The sequence below is a fragment of the Equus caballus genome, chromosome 4, assembly GCF_041296265.1.
Source record: "Equus caballus isolate H_3958 breed thoroughbred chromosome 4, TB-T2T, whole genome shotgun sequence".
In the NCBI taxonomy this organism is placed as follows: domain Eukaryota; kingdom Metazoa; phylum Chordata; class Mammalia; order Perissodactyla; family Equidae; genus Equus; species Equus caballus.
This window is the reverse complement of record NC_091687.1, coordinates 70,681,357-70,701,542: the sequence shown is the minus strand read 5'-3', so window position 1 is coordinate 70,701,542 and position 20,186 is coordinate 70,681,357. Positions and strand designations below refer to the sequence as shown.

The 20,186-nt window shown below is 40.2% G+C and overlaps 1 protein-coding gene and 1 long non-coding RNA gene across 24 annotated transcripts in view; both read left to right on the top strand.

Annotated features, from left to right (window-relative positions):
- ELMO1 (engulfment and cell motility 1) overlaps positions 1-20,186 on the top strand; it is a 523,453-nt gene that overhangs the window by 320,749 nt on the left and 182,518 nt on the right. The window lies entirely within an intron of this gene.
- Positions 6,047-10,532, top strand: LOC138923806 (uncharacterized). Its single transcript, XR_011437938.1, has 2 exons — positions 6,047-6,567; positions 8,409-10,532. It is a non-coding gene; the product is annotated as an uncharacterized lncRNA (long non-coding RNA).

The window sequence follows — 20,186 nt, the reverse complement described above, 5'->3', positions numbered from 1 at the left end:
ATTGACCAAGCAGTCATTCAGATGTGTAGTTGGAAATCTGAATTTTATCCTGAGGAGCCTCTAAGGTGAGAAACCTCTGTGTCTGAGTCCTCTCCTCATCATCTTCTGTAGGGCTTCTCTCATCCCTAGCTCATCACCAAATTAGGCTGAAACCAGGTGACTTGGGATTTTAACCCACATTTTTTTTCTTGAGGAAGATTAGCCCTGAGCTAACATCTGCCACCAATCCTCCTGTTTTTGCTGAGGAAGACTGGCCCTGAGCTAACATCTGTGCCCATCTTCTACTTTAAATGTGGGAGGGCTGCCACAGCATGACTTGATAAGCAGTGCATAGATCCACACCTAGGATCTGAACTGCTGAACCTGGTGATGCCAAAGTGGAATGTGCGAACTTAACTGCTGCACCACTGGGCTGGCCCCTTTAACCCACATTTTTGACAAGTTAATTTTTTTGCTCAGTTTAGTTATACTGTAAATAAAATAAAGCCAATGATCTAAACATTATATAGGCTGCAAAACACAAAAGAATTATTGACTGAAGTTTTTATGTTTTGGTTGAATGTTCTAGAATTTTGCAGACCCGTTTCTAACCAGACCAAAGGAAAGGAGCTATGCCTCATTAAAGACATTTCTGTTGCTTTCTCAGCACCAGGGTTAGAGATAGGTGGTTAAATCCCCACTTTGCCTCTTGCTCACCCTGTGACCTTGGACAAGTACCTACAGAAGCTCTTCTGCACCGGCCTTTAAAGACGTGGGTAATGATTCTTGTCTCACAGGACTATTGTGAAGGTCAAAAGAGGTCACAGATATGAAAGCCCCTAACAGAGGGCCTAATTCGTAGTAGGTGCTCAGTATGTGTCTTTCCTTGTACGTATCTTTCCTTGGTTCCATCCCCTCCCTGCAGATATCCTAGAAACCTCTAAAAATGATTATTGTCAAAACTAAGATGCCAACAGGTAGCCCAGGTGTAAGTCTGTGTCTGCCCTTGGGCAAGTCATTTATTCATCATTCATTTGCTTTTTCTTCATTTCCAGCTCAGGTTGGTCATTTGGAGCCACTGGGAACTAATGAGAAAATGAAAGGCATTGTTATCATTATTGCTCTGGGACCATGAGAGCTCATGTGGGAAAATCTGAGAGAGGAAAAGGACAATAAAGAAAAAAAAAGAAACCTGCCTAGAATTAAGCTGTGCTGTCTAGGGCTTCCTTCACATGACTTCAAAGTCACATTTCCTTAAGTGGGAGTTAAAGGCTTAATCTCCTTGCCAGTTAGAAATAATTCCTCATGATTAACATAGTAGTGAATCATTTTTTGGCTCTGTGAGATGCTGTTGATGGCAGTACTGAAAAGCAGTGAAACACAGAAATGGCTTCTGCCATACAATGAAAGAGGAAAATATGACAGCTAATTAATAGACCATAAAATATTTCCTTCTACTATAGACTAAAAGTTTGACACACATACTATTAGTTTTCAACAAGGATAAGTTGTCCGATTTTTATGGTGTTCCATATGCAAAGAGCTGATAAATTGGCCCTAAGCTCACATTTCTCACTTGAAATCATTTTAACTTCCCACTCATGACAGGCATTGTAAAAGATCATGGCTTGCCCGGCTCCCTGTTTAATAGTACATCTGTCTGTGAAAGCCCCCCACTGATGTGGCAATTACTCTGGGCAGATCAGAATTAGCCCCCTTGGGTTCATTAAGAGAATTCATCAATATGGAGAATACAGAGGAGGGAAGATCAAGGAGCTGTCCCAGCGTGGTTCACTGGGCATTGCAAAAGACTCCAGCATCCACCTCTCTCATCTGAGACTCTACCTGCGGGGAGACCTCAGGCACCTCAGTTGTCCCTGGTGGGAAATCTTGAACCAATGGGATGCCTCATGGATATCGGTGCCATACCTGATGGGCGTAGGTCCGTCCTCACAGTCCCCCTTTGTCCCTTCTTGGAATACCCCCAAGAAAGGAAGGAACTTACCATGAGTTCCAGAAATCTCTGAGAAAGCTTTTTTGAGTATGGATGAAATCAAACCACCAACTCCAGACTTTCCAAATAGTTCACAATCTTTGAGGAATCCTTCCACCAGTATTCTTGAATGGGGCTATTGCCCATGTGGAATCAGGTGCTCTTGGTTTTCTAGAGGTATCTTTATACTGCACTCAATACCCAGAGATTATCCTGGTCCTGGAGATCCACTCCAGGGTTTCTTGTGTTGATATTCTCTGAACAAGAGGTCACATCACGCTCTAATAAAAGGAGTTTAGCTCTCTCTGAACCAGCAGAAGGTGTTTATTTACCCTCATAGCATATCCAAAATCATTTCCATCAGTTCCTCTGGTCAGGCTCATGAAAGTGTAGCAGAATTCCTTTCTTCACTTTCTTCCCGGCCCACTCTGGTTGACCTGCCCACCCTCCCCAGTGTAGCAAAGCATAAGAGTGCCTTGAGGACAGGAGAGAGAACAGCTGCCACATGGCTCCTCACCTCTCGGGTTTTTAAAGTGAATTTTGAAATATACAATGAAAATGGGATGAACCAGCTAAAAACTCTCCCACAAGAGTGGGAGATCTCTTAAAATTTTGCAGCTCTCTTGCTTTGACTTGAGTGGTATATCCTGGAGAACTTAACATTTATATAAAACCAGCCCCACAGAATCAAAGAAAGTGAGAATGAGTAAGGATCTTAGCATAAAGGAGTCCAAGGGACTCCGTACTAATGACCCTACTGGCCTGGGAGAGAATTTTGACTGTTCAGCAGCCAGTGACATGTGATATAATGTATAATGTGTGTTTGTGCATGCCTGTTGGTGTGTGTTAGTGTAAAGTTGCCATCTGTCTTTTGTAGCACTGAAGAGCTAAACTTTTTCTGTATCTGTGACTTAACAGCTTCTTTAGGGTTAAAAATGTCTTGCTCTTTGTTACATGTTGGTTATAATGGTAAAAGACTTTTTAAATGGTTTTACTTGACACAATGGGAAGTTGGTAACATGTCAGTTTCCAAATTTAAAAGAGAATGATTGCTAATATGAAAAGACCCAAAATAAAGATCATTAACTAGCATAACTGCCATGACCCATCCCTACCAAACTCAACTTTTGAGATGAATCTGAGAAATGTGAAGAGTAAGTGTTCTCACTAATAGACACAGAGGTCAGCTCATTGTGAGCATGTGCATGTGTGTCTGCACACACAGGCACTCATGTACATCAAAATCTTAGACTAGCCTCTCCTCTTCTGATGATGATATAAATTTGCTAGACTAAAGGGATGTTACTGAGCTGGTTAGAGCCCCTGTATTTTGGAGGCATCTGAAAGGAGGAATGATGAAGGCCTTGTAAAGAATAAAGGTCACCAAAGAATCTCTTTTGTAGACTATTTCATGAAAGCCTCATTGCTTTGGGAGAGCTTGATTTCTACTCCCAAATGGTTTTACAATTTTCTACCTAGAGTGGTAGATGGCAGCACATCTGTCCTACGAAGAGCAAGCTGTGCCTGATGGAGGTCCCTAAGAGAGTCAATCCTTGACCCTTCATTTTCTTCAGTCTTGTAAGTTTAGACATTTGCATAAATGGTTGTTAAAATTTATTTTTTTTTCAAAAGCATGACAAATCTGCCCCATAACATCTTTGACTTTAACCTTAAATCAGAGCTAGGATGCAAAGCCCGCTAAAGAATGTATAAAAGGAATAAAGTAAGGTAAAAACCGCCACAGGTAGTATAATTGCCCTCAAAATAATTATAATTCTTGTCTGTCATGTTACATGTTTGTTTCAATCCATTTAACGATCATTTATTAAGCACTCTCCTTCTTCTCTTTTCTGTATTATACCTAATACACTAAAATATAGTACTAATATTTTTGAGTACTCCCATGTGCTAGACATTTTGCTAAGAATTTTTACCTCTATTATCTCATTTGATACTTAAACCATCCTATGAAACAGGTACTATCTTCACCTCCATTTTACGGATGCGATAACTTATTCAGAGGTCAAATGACCAGCATAAGAACTCATGGCTAAAAGAGTCCAGATAACAAGTAGAACACAGGACTCTGGCTCCAAGCCCCTGCCCTTTGCACTAGGCTCCACTGTCTGGCCCTGAGTGTATCACTGCATTTCTCCTCCTACTCTCCCACCACCACATATATACCCACACGCAAGAAATCAGCTATTGTGATGGTGGCTGATTCCATCTCATAGTCCGAGAACACCTTTCTCCTGAGCGTCCAAAAGGATCCCAACCTTAGTGCCTTACAACCCAGGCTAGGCTGGATAGTCAAAACTGCTTGCTTAGGAAGAACCAGAGGCAGAGCATGTTTCCTTCATTTTCCATATCATCCCTTTTGTATTTAAACAGTGACAGATTAAATAGACTCAATTTGTGGTAGGGATGGTCTGTTTTGTTTTCTAACGGGCATTGACACTCCATCTAATGGACCACGGTTCAGCCTAAGCTTGTTCGTGGGAGCTGTGCTTGGTCTGATCAAGGTAGTCGCAGTAGGAATTCTGGACGATGGTGCCCCCAGAATTAGTTATCTTGTTGTTAGCTGATGCATGAAAAGCACACCCTGCCTAGTGCTCTTATCAAGAAAGTCACTTGAAGGAAACTGCAACTGTTGTTGCTTTTTAGTCACTGCGTTTCTTTCCTCTTGGATACACTGACCTCATAAAGAACTGGCTAGGGACCTATAGTCAATAGGAAGAGCTTCTGTTTATAAATCACCTTTCCTCCAAAGTATAAAACTACTCCACGAATTTTACTGAAAGTAAAATCTTCCTGAAATATTATTGAGGGAGGCAAGACTATCGTAAATTTTAAATTCTTTCTATAGTAGGATTGTGCTTTTACATGTCTCTTGTTCCTCTCAAAGCACCAATGTTTACTATTTTGTGATTAATTGGTTCCTAATCAAGGTTCAGATCAATGCTAAATCTTAATGAATTACATCGAATGAAACATGAAAATCTAGGACTGCCCCTTCAGCCAAGGCTATGAGCAGGCATCCCCCTTCGATTTTGGCAACCCACTGTGCATGGTTGAGTATTGCCCAGCTGTAGGGTATGCCACTCACATGGCCTCTGGTGATTATGGTGCCCCCTACAAGAGGGCACTGGTCAACCGTATTCAGCTGTGGGCACAGCAGGACCCATGCATGACTAGTAAGACTTTTAATGCAGATGTGGTGAGCAGGTGCATTCCTTAGACAGTTTCTCACTCTCAAAAATCTCAGGAGACAGAACTAACAAGAGGATTGGAGGTTTGGAAGTTTGCTGGAGGATTGGAGCTAACACCCTGTTGAGCATTGACTCACAAGCTGACTGAGGCAGCTCCTGCACATGGATGGTTAGTGACCCTGCTTTGTTGGCTCTTGGGAGACTGTCTGGGCAGTGAGTCTGCAGGGGAAGGAGGTATCTTGACTGCTGAAGCTTTGGTTTTAGGCTTTCACACATATCTGAAACTCTTAAATCTGTGTAATAATGGACCCAGGAGTCTTTGTTTGGCTGCTGCTGTAGCATCAATTGCCAAAAGATAAAGAAATTGAGGCTCAGAGGGAGAACTTAGCTTTCCCAAATTCCCTTACCTAGTAAAGTTGTAGAGATGGAATTTATGCAAATCTTTAAAACCTGTGTTCTTTGCAGTATATTCTTCTGCTTCTAGCTTGGATAAATTTTTTCTATAAACATTGCAACTCTTGTTACCGTCTCCATATATTTGTCCACTGTGCACAGAAGCCATTTTCTCACATTCATTTTAGTGTTCAATGTTTATGTTGTGGGATAAGTCACAACCGCTTTTTGACATGGCTGACAGGGAGACATGGGTATTGTGGGGAAGCTAGACGATAAGCTCCTTAGAAACCTGTTCCCTGGGTGATGGAATATGCTCAGCTCTATTGTTTGTAAGCAGTAGCATTATTACTAGGACAAGAAATGCAATACCTATGCTAATGTGTGCATGAATGGTTGGAAAGATGTTTGAACCAAAGAAGCTTGTCTGTTTTGCATTTACAGGCGATGAATATTGAATTTTTTTTAGCAGGTTTTCAATGAAGGTAGGAGAAGAGCCAGAAACTGGAGACTGCTACATAGTGGTGACTTCCTCTGGATTACTATAAGCATGCATGCTATTTGCAAGGGGTTGGATAAAATTATGGCCAATCTTGAAATTCTATGATTCTGTAAAATATTGCATATGTTATACAAATCCCCCAGATACATTGAGCATAATCTGAATAAACACAAATTCTTAATTTAACTTGAATTGAGATTATACAAAATGCTAAAATTTTATTTCCTTTATTTCTTTTCTCTCTTAAGATTTCCTTAAAGTATTTAATAAAATATTAGCACATTTTGCCTAATATTACTAACCCCAATGTAAAAGTGATCCCTTGTAACTTTGTATACTAGTTTATTAATGCACATGTCACTTTCCTCCTTGCAGTGCAGTTCTTGTGTTCATAACCAATTGCCCACACTTTCCAGATATTTGAAAATAAAGGCCATTTCTTACGCATCTTCATGGCAGTGAGTTAATCAATGGATCCTAAGGGACTGGAGGTGAATTTTACCATTTTCACAATCTTTAAAGGTGGATTCTGAAAACTATTATCATTTTTAATGGGTTTTCAAATGGGTTACTGAAAAAAGATTAATTTTGGATATTACAAGAGAAGGTAACAAACTTGGAGCCATTTTGGGTTCCCTAAATTTCATATCTACCAAAAATCACCTTCTTTTCTGTCATAAATACTAACATGATAAATTAGACAGGTGCCCCAAATATAATGTATCTAGTTTCTAGTATGAGGGTGTGTTTTAAGAATAACTTAGAATCATTTTCTTGAAGGGAACATATCTGGCTATATCTTTTTAAGGATTTGTTTCCATAATCTGAATAAAGACATGCAAACGGTACTCATCAGACGTTTCTCAATACCCAAATCAAGAGGAGCATTTCATAATTAAAGATTTTTAAATGTCCTAATAGCTGAAACCATGGGACAAATATCAAGATCAATTTAACTTTGATAAAATTATACACATATTTTTATAAATCAATTGCACGAGTTTAAAACCAAGGAGACTTTCATTATTAACTTTAAGTAAAAAACCTGAGTATTTTAGTTGATGACACTGTCAGTCTAAGCCCATGGTAAATGGTTGTTAAGTAAACTAGTGCAGTCTCAGGCTGTACTCACAGAAAGAGTTTCTAGATCCAAGGAGGTAGTTAATAGTCCCATGATAAATGTACTTGCCTCAGACCATGCCTGGAATACTAGGAAGCATTCTGAGGTACATACTTTAAGAAGGTCTTTGGCAAATGAGAGCATATGTTGAAGAAGGTAATGATGTCTTTAAGCAACAGTTGAAGAAATGGGGTATGGTTAGCGCTGAGCAGAGAAGACTAAGAAGAGATACATTAACTTTCTTCAAGTATTTCAAGAATTGTCAATTGAAAAGATATTTGATTTGCTGCATATAAACTCTAGGGGATAAACTAGGACCAACATGTGTGGAAGTTTTAGGAAACCAAATGACAGTTCCTTTTTTTTTTTTTAAATGAAAGTGTATTGCAAAATTGTGAGGCACTGCTCCTGGTCTAACCAAAATTACATGACAGTCTTTCATGGATGTTGCTAATTAAGAAATTTATAAAAATGGGTTTCCCGCATGTCTGGAAATGCAGATTTCTAGAGGAATATTCCAACAAAAGTACCGCTAAGGAAAGAATAACAGAGAACTGGATGAGTTCTGCCTGACACCCATCCCACCCCAAAAGACTGAACATTCTGTAAACCAAACACACTGGTTCCAGGCTTTCCCTGTGGAAGAGACTAGATTGCCGTCATTAGGGAACCACGATAAGCAGGGCCTGTGCTTGGTACTCTCCGTGGTGCTGAATCGAGGCAGGCCTTTCAGGTGTCCTCCCAGGCTAATGTTTTCTTTTTACACATCCCTGGCCTGCAACGATTCAGCTTGCACCTATTGCCCATTGATCTGCCTCCATATCACAGCTCCATACTATATAGTTCACATCCTTACATCACGCTTCCTGATAATTTTGCTTATTTTCTTAAATCTGCCTGTCACTCAGCATGCCCTGACCCCAGTCCACTGACCTCTCAAGAAAGATGAGTTATGGAAGAGATTTGAGATTTGGGTAGGAAGCTGCAGAAGGTGAAACATGACATTCATAGATCTCTCTTGAACTATTAAACAATTATGTTTCTAATCATTTGCAAAGTCATCTCGTGGTATAAATCCATTGATTCTTGGTAGACTTAGACATGAAGGCAAATATTGGATAAGGTGGGAATCTGGCTGAGGAAGAGAGTCTTATGGGTTTGAGGAGGCAACTGATAAACTAGATATAAAAATTGGAATTTTTTTCTTTACAGTTTTGGTCTCTCTTGTACATAGAAAGCACTGTTCTTGGTGGCTGGAGATATCAATTTTTTATGCTAACATAGCTTTCATGGAAATGAAAAGCCTTCAGTAAAGATCACCACATGACAACTAGAAGAACAACCTTGATGGAACATCTTGACAATAGAAGCAAAGACATCACAAACTTGGGCTGTAAAGTAGACAGTCATGTTTTGCAGAGGAGAGAAGGACCCTGCTGGACTAGTGAGAAAGGTACTTCTGTCCTCTTGTGGAGACCTCACCAGACAAAGATAAATCGACTGAAGTGAACATTGTTCCCTGTGGACTCAGGGATCTAAGATTGAGTTCAAATGAGAGAACATTGGAAAGCTAAACTTAAAAGGAGTGAAAGGAACTACTAACAGAAAAGAAGAACATGAAGCATAATGGAAGGAAAGATCTGCAAATCCCTGATATTTAATGATAATTAACTCATGTAAGAATCTGCACAGAAGCCATACATTTTAAGGTTCATAAATTGTATAGCCAGACGTTAGTGGTAAAATTCTTTGAGTGAAGGATTTATTCAAAGTTCACTAGTTAGAATTTATAGAACATTCCTGCACCCAATTATGCAGTTACTAAATGCTTTCCTTGACACATGTGAGTTTTGTAGAAAGAGAAAACATTCTCCTTAAAATTAAGGGAAATAAATAGAAACACGGTTTCGGAAATATAACAAATGAAACAGTTAATTCTCAAGATTCATCCAGTGAAGTTTTGTGATTAAATAGTGTTTTCTATAAAGAACTTTGAGAGTGAAAGAATTTATACTCTTTCATAATTTAGGCCAGTCTTTTAACATCTGGTCAAAACTCAAAGTCAGATTTATTAGTCTTAGAAAAATTATACAAATTCGGAAGAGTCACTACAGAGGAAGCCCATTTATTGAATAATTCTCTTTGAAAGTTTTTTTCCTGAGTAAAATACTTTCCAGAGCCAAGGTATCCCAGTGTTCATTTGAAAAGCTCCTATTATCATATCTAACCCAAGATGTTCAAGAGGCCAAGTAAACAAGGCTCAGTTCTCATCATGTCCCCTACTTTTTTTAAGCATTGCAGTTCTTTCAAACATTTTGGTGCTACTTATATTCACTCTGAAAGAAAACAATATTTGATCAAGCACTATGTAATAGCCAGAGGAGGAAGGAAGCTGAACACGTCAAGGAAAGAATTCCCATGGGAAATTCCACATTTATGGCAGCGCCTCTAGCCCAAAGCCCTTAGAGTGAACTAGGCCCTCCATATGTGCTATTTTACATAGTTAAATTGTCTCCCTGGATCAGAGTTAACCTCAGTTGGAGCAGGCTAAATATCAACAGCAAATGTTTGACTTTCTTCCACCAAAGCACAGATGAGACTGTTATAAAAACACTTTGAGTTAGTCAGCCTCTGAACTTGGCTTCTACCTCAATCAAACCTGTACAGAGGTTGTATTAACTACCTCATAGAGTTGCTGTAAGGCATTTGGGTCATAGTAGAGGCATAACAACTGTTGGTTCTCTTTCTACCTTCTCTTTCAAGACTACCTTAAGCACTACTGAAAGAGAGAATTAAGAAGTAAGGTTTTATTCCTGCCAAACACTAACGTATCATTTGTCCCTGAAGATCTTACATCTTCATAGTAAGTAAAGTCTATGATGGATCCACCTCCTCCTGTGGGGAGGCTCCAGAGGGCAACTTTCTTTGGATCTCATGACTGAATGTGACAAATAGGTCTGCTGATCTGAGCCCTTGGTTTATCCAATTGTCCTAGAGAAAAGGAAAAGACGTACTCCCAAGAGAAAGCCACAGTTGGCGAGGTAATTGTTAACTGATTGATGTAGTTCTAAATTTAAAATTTATTAAGGAAAATAAAATCTTTTACAGTGGCTAGAATGATAGAAGGTGGGAAAATCAGATTTAAAAACAAAAGGAGAATGGACAGTGACTGCTAATGGATGTGAGGTTTCATTTGGTGGTGATGAAAATGTTCTGAAATTATATTATGATGATGGTTGCCCAACTCTCTAAATCCAATAAGAAACATTGAATTTCACATTTAAATGGGTGAATTTTATGGTATATAACTATAGCTCAATAAAGCTGTTAATTTTGTGTGTGTGTGTGTGTGTGTGAGGAAGATTGGCCCTGAGCTATAACATCTGTTGCCAATCTTCCTCTATTTTGTATGTGGGATGTTGCCACAACATGGCTTGATGAGCAGTGTGTAGGTCTGTTCCCGGGATCCAAACCCATGAACCCTGGGCTGCCGAAGTATAGCGTGCAAACTTAGCCACCATGCCACCAGGCCGGCCCCACTGAAGCTGTTAGGTTTTTTTAAGGAGTGAAAAGGTGATATTCTCCAGCAACACAGGTATTGAGGTCAAAAAGACTTGGGTTCAGATTCCTATAACATTGCAGTTAATAGTTGAGTGGCCATGGGCAAGCTATTTAATACCTCTGCACCTCAGTTTCCTCATCTTTAAAATGGAAGTAAGAAGACCTCCTCCTAAAGTTGTTGTGAGAATAGTTGGGATAATGTATGTAAAACATCTACATATGGATAAAGCCCTCAACAATGCCAGTCATTGGGAACGGGGGAATTTGATGGCACTGACACTGTTAGTAGAAGTAAGCCTTCAGTGTGAAAGTTCAGAGCTTTAAGAAGACCTTGTGAGAGAAAGTTTGACCATTCCATTTCAGATATGTTCCTTTCCCCAAAATTGTATTAAAGGAAATCTATTTCATTGTGTTCCTTCAATAAGCCCCTCTTTCTTTACCCTTTCCCTGGGCTGACCTCTAGACAAAATCAGCTAATTCATATAAACAAGTATGTGGTTGCAAACCAGACAAAATTTGTAAGATCTTCAAGGAAAGCAGGTCAGATCTCTACCTTTGACAGACCTCCACACATAGCTGGTTTCCTTTAGAATGGGAAATCTGAGTTGCACAAAGAAGAAGAGTGTTGAACATATCCCATATCTTAACTAGTATAAAAGAACCACTAGCTGAATTCTTTCTGCAGTAGAATGGTGTTTCCATGGGGGAAGATGCGGTCAGAGGAGAATCCTTGCCAGAAAACAATAATAGGGATCCTTTGGGGAGAGGGCCCTGGGAGTCCCAGAGTGACACTGGCAGTGCTCAGTAGGAAGCCCCCACCACCCAACTCAGATCCTACATTGATTTCTCCAGTTCATTCAATACATATGTATTAAGTGCCAGCTGTGTCCGAGGTGGTACAGTAAGTGCTTAATATTCATCTGTTAACAAGACAAACGAATGTGGTGGTCTCTTTTATAAAAGCTGACATTCCAATGGGAAGACAGAGAAAAGTTAAAGAGAAATTAAATAATTGCCAATTGGTCCAAGTTATGAATAAATCAAAGGTCTAAAAAAAAGAAGAGTAAGCAGGTGCTTGCTTTCTCAGTGGGTCTGTCCGACTACATCACATCCACTAGGCTCATTGAGAATAGCCCTTTCCAGTCCGGTTTCACATCTGTGAAAGAGAAAAAAGGTGCCCACATCAAGAAATGTAATCCAAGCTCTTTTTTTTTTTTTTTTTGGAGGAAGATTAGCCCTCAGCTAACTACTGCCAGTCCTCCTCTTTTTGCTGAGGAAGCCTGGCTCTGAGCTAACATCCGTGCCCATCTTCCTCTAGTTTATACGTGGGACGCCTACCACAGCATGGCTGCCAAGCAGTGCCATGTCCGCACCCGGGATCCGAACCAGCGAACCCCGGGCCGCCGAGAAGCGGAACGTGCGAACTTAACCGCTGCGCCACCGGGCCGGCCCCCCAAGCTCTTTCAGTGAATGCAGGATATTCTGGGTCAACTGAACTTTAATTATCTTAATAGGTTACTACTCGGGCTCTATTTATAAAAATCTTACAGAAGACAGTGGCTACATGAGTCCAAAGTAAGACGATGCATGGGAAAGCACCTTAAAAATGTTAAAGGACTTAGGAATCACTGATGATTGTTTCATGAAATATTTTTAAACATGTGTTCAGGCTAAGTCTTTCCATAACAGCTTTCAAATATAGGTACTTTTACTTATTTCTGTATTTTGTGAGCTGGATGGGGAGCTGATCCCAAGACAAAGGCTTTCACTCTGTAATACCAAAGGAACAAAGTCTTTTTCAGCATTTCAGATAAGAGATTAGCTATATTATTGTGCAAATGGACAGGAGAAAGGGTTTTTTCATGTCCTCTCTTAGAATTAAAATCAGTTACTAATGGAGAAATTATTTCATTTTTATAATTTAAGGAAATTTATTTTGTAAGTATGTAATACATAATAAAGTGGCTTTTTTTGCTAGATTTTAATGGCTAAATCAGTGGCTCTCAGCCAAGGTTGGGTTGGCATCCCAGGGTGCATTCAGTAATGTCTGACAACATTTTTGGTTGTTGCAACTAGTGGGGGTTGCTATGGACATCCAATGAGTAGAGGCTAAGGATGCTGCTGAAAATGCTTCAGTGCACAGGACAGCCCCCTCTCAGCAGAGAATTATGCAGCTGCAAATGTCAGTAGTACTGAGATTGAGAAACCCTGACCTAAATCAGTAAAACTTTTTGTCAATAAATTTCAAGATGTGAAGATTTAGTTCTACAAGGCAAAACCGTTGATTTATGATAAAGTAGAATGATTTTTCAGATAAATTGCCATAGTAAATATTTGAGATAGTGACTTATATTCTGATTAAAGAAAACAAAGTATCTTATTTCAAGATACCTTTTTTAAAACATCACTATTTCTTTCAGTAAGAGGACAAGGAAAGAGAAAATTGTGATATAAATTCCTTTCTTGGGGACACTTACCTGATAGCCTCAACTGAATGCAGAAAGATCTGTTGGTGACAAATAGATAATTTCAAGTTTAAGCATTAAAGTTCACATACAGTTGGCCCTCTGTATCAGTGGATGAGGTACCCCGCGGATATGGAGGGCTAACTAAGGGACTCGAGCATCCACAGATTTTGTATCCTCAGGAGGTCCTGGAACCAGTCCCCAACTGATACCAAGGGATGACTGTACTTTATTTAGGAAAGTCTCTCAAACTCATACACAACGTATGCTTATTTTTAGCTTAGGCAGAATTCAGACACGTTTGTGGTAGCAGGCATGGTTATGCTTATGGCACTTAACTGGAACAGGCCCCATGACCCAGTCAGGAAGAGTTTGCAGCTGTGTTGCTGCCAGAATTTTCTTGTTGGGGAAGATCCTGGAATGTTGATGCATTGATCTCATAGGGAACAAGTAACACTGGGGTAGCTGCATCCACTCACTGAGTATTTGTTCTCCTCTATGTCCCTTGTATACTTAAAAAGGGCTCCTAAGCCAAAATGGGCCCAGCTTACCCGGAGCCAAGCTGGCATTCTTGTCCATTATTGAACCTGGACCCACTTTTGTGGTTAGCCTAGCTCTCTTGGTTGTGTGTTTCAAAGCTTGTACAAGATAGCAAAACTCAGATATATAGAGAGAAGGAACGTCTGTGAGAGACAAGTACATTGAATAATGAGCTATTTCTGTATTTAACAAGCTATTTTGTTCAATTGGGCTATAAAATGAAGTGCCAGGTCATTTTTATTCAACAAACATGTTTTGGAGACAAAGTTCTGGACCCTGGGCACAGAAAGGTGAGCCAGCCATAGCCCTGCCCCTCTAGACTTTCATTTATATGGCTCAGTGCTTTCTATTTCCCTTTTGCAAGTTAAAGAAACAAAAGCAACTACCGAAGATAAATTGTGCAGACTTTTTTTAAAAGTGTAGTATTTGATTGATCCTAAGTCATTATTTCTTTATACTGGAATCTGTGACTTATAAACGTAGAAGGAAAATTTCTGTCTTGTTAGTGAGCACACAGTGAATTGTTTCCAGCATCTCCCAGTCTCTTCCACAAGCTGAAAGGATCAGGAAAACCCTTTATGCTTTGCACTGGAATTGCTTAGAGAGTTCCCAGATTCCCTTTAAAAAATCAGCAAGTGAATTTATATCAGCTGTTAAGCTGCTCTGGAAATTCCCTTGATCTCGCAAAGGTCTCCCTTCTCGATCTATCAAAATCTCATTCAAGGTACATATCATTACCTTCCCCTTGATCTCTCCAGGAGTTTCAGAGTGGCGGGGTTAACTGCAGATATTTTCCGCAGTCTTTGACTTCTCTCATGCTTTGATTTTTTGTTTTGTTTTGTTTTCATCATTCTCATTCCCCCATCTGATTCATCAATGATTATAAAATATCAAAACATCAAACCTACTAGACTCCTGCTCTAATGAGAGCAGACATACTGGGGTTCTTTCCTTGGCGACCTGAAGCGCAGAGGGGAGCTCCAAGGGGGATGCTGACAGCACTGTCATTCTCCAACAAGAAGGGGCTGGGCAAAGACCTAGGTCCCTTTTTTCTCACATTAGTAAGTGCTAATGTCTTGGGATTCCTTGTGGGAAAAGCCCAAAGAATGCTTGATGTTTCTGGCAGAATCATCTGAGATGGTTCTGACTTTTAACAAATGTTCTTGTATATGTATAGAAAACAGTTTTCTCTCTTTCAAAGGCTGACCTTGAGTTAGTCTGCTGAAATTGTGTATAATTGCTGAGCAGTTATACATACTCTCTATAATTTTAAAAGGAGACAGGTAAAATCTATGTTATAGGCCACAGTGAAAGATCAGCTGGCTCTTGGCTTATTTATATTCAGGAAACAGGGAAGTGGTGTGTATACAAAGTGGATACCATGATTATAAACTGAGGATTGACTTAGAATTTGGGAAGATGCTTCTGTGGGCTTAATCTACTCAAGGCTGCTCTGGTGTGACAGCGGTGGCTCCAGGGCCAACAGGCTGGAAGAGAAGTCCTGAGGTCTGCAGGACGCAGACAGCCCTGCGTGGCTTAGAAGGTGTTACTTTGCCTCTCAGAGCTTCAGTTTCCTTACTTCTAAAATAGGGATCATTCTAAACCTCGAATTAGTTACCTAATGTGTGGGGAAATGCTTTGTTAACTCTGAAGTAATGCATAAAATATGCTTTTTATCATGGAATATACTTTTTATAATGTTTCATAATCCTAAACTATTTTAAGGAACTTAGGAAAAGGAAGACTTTTTTTAAACTTATTTAACTATTTTCCTTTTCTCTTAATTCCTTTGTGGGGTGAGACACTGCATAAATATATAAATAGCTCTTCCTCCTCCCAAGTTCAAATAACTGGTATTTTTAAGATTTAATAGAGAATAAAGGACAGGGAAATTGCTGCTGAGCAAAAGCAGTCAGCCAGGAGAAAAATAATTTTTTAAAGCTTTTGAACTATTGTGATTTGAAAAAAAAATGCACCATTTTATCAAAATAGAGATTTTTTTATAATAAGCATGTCATAAGTTTTGGGCAGTAAGTAGACAATGCAAAAATCTTAACATCTTATACCACTAAATTTTTTTAATGAACTTTATTTTTTAGAACTGTTTTAGATTTAAAGAAAAAAGTAAACATGGAACAAAGAGTTCCCATATTACTCTGCACCCAGCTTTTGCTACTATTAACATCTTACATTAGTATGGCACATTTGTTACCATTAATGATACTAATATTAACTAAGGTCTATGCTCTATTCAGATTTCTTTGGTTTTTACCTAATGTTCTTTTTCTGTTCCAAAAGCCTAGCCAGGACACCATTTTATATTTAGTCATCGATTTATACTCTAGGCGGTCCAGAGTTCAGTCCTAGGTTGTAGTGTGTGTATATGTGGGTCTCTGTGTTAAACTGGTCACTCTTTCTGAGGGTTTCTTATTGATCATCCTAGTAAAGCATGCATAACCTCACACTGGGAGAGTTATGTTACCTCCATCCCAGAGCTCGGCTGTATAGCCACTTTATCTGAGTGAACCATGGATAAAACCTAGCCCAGAAATTTAAAAAGTAGCCTGCAACAGCTGCAGTAAATATCAGGGTATCCACCATATTCATGAACACAACACTTCTAGCATTACTTCTCTAATTCATACTTGTCTATTTTTATTTTACACACATTTCTAACTGCTTTGGTACCATAGAATTTTTTTAAGACAGTGGGGTTTTTTTTTTGTTTAAAGATTTTATTTTTCCTTCCTCTCCCCAAAGCCCCCCGGTACATAGTTGTATATATTTTCAGTTGTGGATCCTTCTAGTTGTGGCATGCCATAGAATATTTTGAAGATTCAGCTTTCAGAATGAGTCCATACCCATAAACAGCTGAAGGTTACTTGAAATTCTAGAATAAGTTTCAATCAGAAGACCCAGAAGATAGTGTGGAGAAAAGTATTGTTCTTTTCATTTTATTAGCTTTTGAATTCAGCATAATTATGAGAGCAAAGATGCCTATGATAATGACAATAATAATGTATGAGTATCCAAGGATGTGGATTGTAAAGCTCAATGTCTAAATCTAGGTTCTGCTTATCTCACAGGAACTTTTCTAGAAATTTCTGAGGAGTATGTAGATGAAGTATAAATCATCTTTTTAAAGCTGGAAAAACCTCAATAGGTGTGACTTACTATTCTCCCTGAGAGGCAGTACTACCTGGGGAAAAAGGCCACAGGCACTGGAGTCAAGCAGACTCTAGGTCAGGATTGTGACCCAGTGCAGGACATGGAACCATCGTGAGCTCATTTATTCACTCGATCATATTCATTCATCTAAGATTTCGTGGAGCTTATATTCCGTTCTCTCGTGTATTGATGCAATCTAATTTACAATATGAAACGATCACTCTGGATTCTCTGTGGAGAAGAGATTATAGCAAGGGTGGAATAGGATGTATGGTTAGGAGGCCACATCAGGCAAGAGGCGATGCGGCTTGGACCAGGTGGTAGTGGTGGAAGTGGTGACAAGTTGCCAGGTTCCAAATTTATTTTCAAGATAAAGCTGGCCAGATTTGCTGGTGGATTGGATGTGGGATTTGGGAGAAAAAGGTGTCAAAGATGCATCAAGGTCTTTGGCCATTTACTAAAGAAGGGAAGACTGGGGAAGGGGCGGGCTTGAGGTTGGAAACCAAGAGCCCAGGCATGGATGTTAGTTTGAGATGTCTGTGAGACATGCGAATGGTGATGATGGGTAGGTAGTGGCAAATATACATCTGACTGCAGGGAAAGGACTCATTGAGCCAAGAGACTGGATGAGATATCATCACCCAGGGAGTGAGTATAGGTAGAGAAGCCAGGACATGCAGGACCGAGCTCTAGGTTTAGAGGTTAAGAATAGGAGGAAGAACTAGTTAAGCAGGCAACCCATTGTCAGAGGATCCAAGAGGAAGTGATGTCCTGCCCACTGGAGGAGTGATCACCACATCAATTACTAGTGATAGACAGGTGGAGTAAGATTAGGACTTAGCACATACCATTGGATTTGATAGTGTGAGAATGGTGGCAAAGCCACAATTTCCTCATCCTTAACTGAAGACAACAATAGTGCCTACCTATCATGTTGTAAGGATTAATACATAATGATGTGAAATGCTTTAGGACGATAAATGTGCAATTCCCATTAGCTATTTTAATGGGATACAGTTGACAGATCACTTCCTCGTAAATTGGCTGTTCTGAGTCTCCTGGGTGATCTCAGAGAGAGGAATGACCATTACAATCATCATCCTTGTTTTTATTAAGGACAGTCACCCTCAGAGAAGTCAGAGGGAAGTAGTAAGGTCGCCGGGACAGAGTTCTTCCCAATACATGCCTCACAAGGAGTTTCGCATCTGCCTCAAAATAGCCTATTTGCTGTATTACAAAAAACAAAAACAAAAGCAAAACAAGACAAACAAGCATCTGTTTATTGTAATTCTTTCTTTGAGAAAAACTGAGTGGGTTGTAGCACTTTTCCCTTATAAAAAAGCATCCCATGCTTCACCCCCACCCTGAGTCTAATGCATATAAAAAAGGCTACTCATTATCCCCAGCCCCTCTTTGGGTTAGGGGGATGGTTCACCCTAAGGAAGAGACAGAAGAACATAGTTCACAAACCTCAACAACGAGAACCCTGAATTCCTTCTCTAGAGCTAGCAGCACAGCTGGCCTTTGATCCCCTCCCTCTGTGCTGGCCTCCGTCTGATTTGTCCTGCTGCCACAAGTTCTAGGCTCACATTGGTCTCAATCCTGGCTGCATGTTAGAATCACTGGGAAGCTTTTAAATGATGTTCTGGCTCCTGCTCTGATTGATTTAATCCATCTGGGGTATGCCCATACCTCAGTCATGTTTTGTAATTAGATTTATTGAGATAGAATTTACACACAGTAGAGTATACATTTTTGTGTACAGTTCTTTGAGTTTTGACACATGCTATAGTCATGCAGTTAACACCACAATCAAAACACAGACTATTTGTATTACCCCAAAAAACTCCATTGTGCCCCTTATGCCAAACTCTCCCCCAATGCCCTGGCCCTTGAGACCACTCATCCATTTTCTGTGGCATCGATATTTTTTACAAGCAGGTGATTTTAGTATGCAACTAGCGTTGAGAACTGTGGTCAGTAGAGCTGCCTAGCAGCCTTTAATATCACAGAGGGACATGGGAGGAAAGCTGCGGTACTCTGTGAACACATTCAGGAAATCCACCAGTTTATCTCATACTTAGGCTCCCCTTATGACTATTAGCTGAGAGAAGACTGGTCTATTGCTTGCAGTTTGCCAGAGTTGTCTCTTTGTTTTAGTAGTGGTTTGAAGTGAGAAGGGAATGGAGCGATTGGGAGGCTCTGAGGCATTGCCCAGGGAGGGCAGACCTTCCATACCTGCCATGGTGGGCAGTTCGAGGTCACCAGATAGGTACACAGTCTTTTCTAGGTATTCCCACTGTTCTCAGCATGTTGGACACAATGGTAAAAAAGCTTGACTGGGGCTTCCCTCAAGTCGAGGAGTTAGTTGGTCAATGAACAAATAAAAACCTATATAATGAAGAAAATATGATGTAGTAGAAAATGCTATGCATAGAACTGAATTGGGGCCACATGATAGAAGGGATATGGCAGCTACTTTAGATTGGGTGGCCCAGGAGGCTCTCTCTGAAGAGGTCTTATTTAAGCTGAGAACTGACTGTTGTGAGGAAAGCAGTCACATGCAGTTAAGGGACATTCCAGGCTGAGGAAATAGCCAGCGCAAAGGCCTTACACGTGGAGATGAGATTCATGGGTGTTAGGACAGAAGGAAGGCCGGCGCGTCAGGGTGTAGGGGCAAAGGGAGAGCAGTGGAGATGACGTGGGAGAGGTGGGCAGGGGCAGAGCTCCTGGGGCTTTGTAGAATGACATCTAAGTAGATTTCATTCTAAGTGTGAGAGGCATGTCATTTGAAGCAGGAAATAATATGTTCTGATATGTTTTTAAATATCACTTTGGGTGCTGTGTGGAGAATGGGTTGTGGCAGGTGGAGTGGGGCGTGAATGGAATGAGGAAGGCTAGTAAAGTGGCTGGTGAGGTGAAACAACAGGGGCTTCCCTACACTGGGGATGGAGAACAGTGGACCCATTCAGGTGGGCTTTTAGAGACAGGTGTTTGAGAGGGGGCTCCTCTGGACTTACAATGGATTGGGTATGGAGTGCGAGGAAAAGAGCAGAAGCAGCGATGTTTCAGATTTTGAAATTAAACTGCTGATCACATCACTTGTGATAGATTTCCACCGGCCTCTCCCCATATATCCTGCATCTTTTCCATATATATCACCAATCACCATCTGGAATTACAGCTTGCTAGGCCCAAAGACATTAAGCCGTAACCCTGATATGCCCAACATGGCAACTGAGCAGCTCTGCTTGGG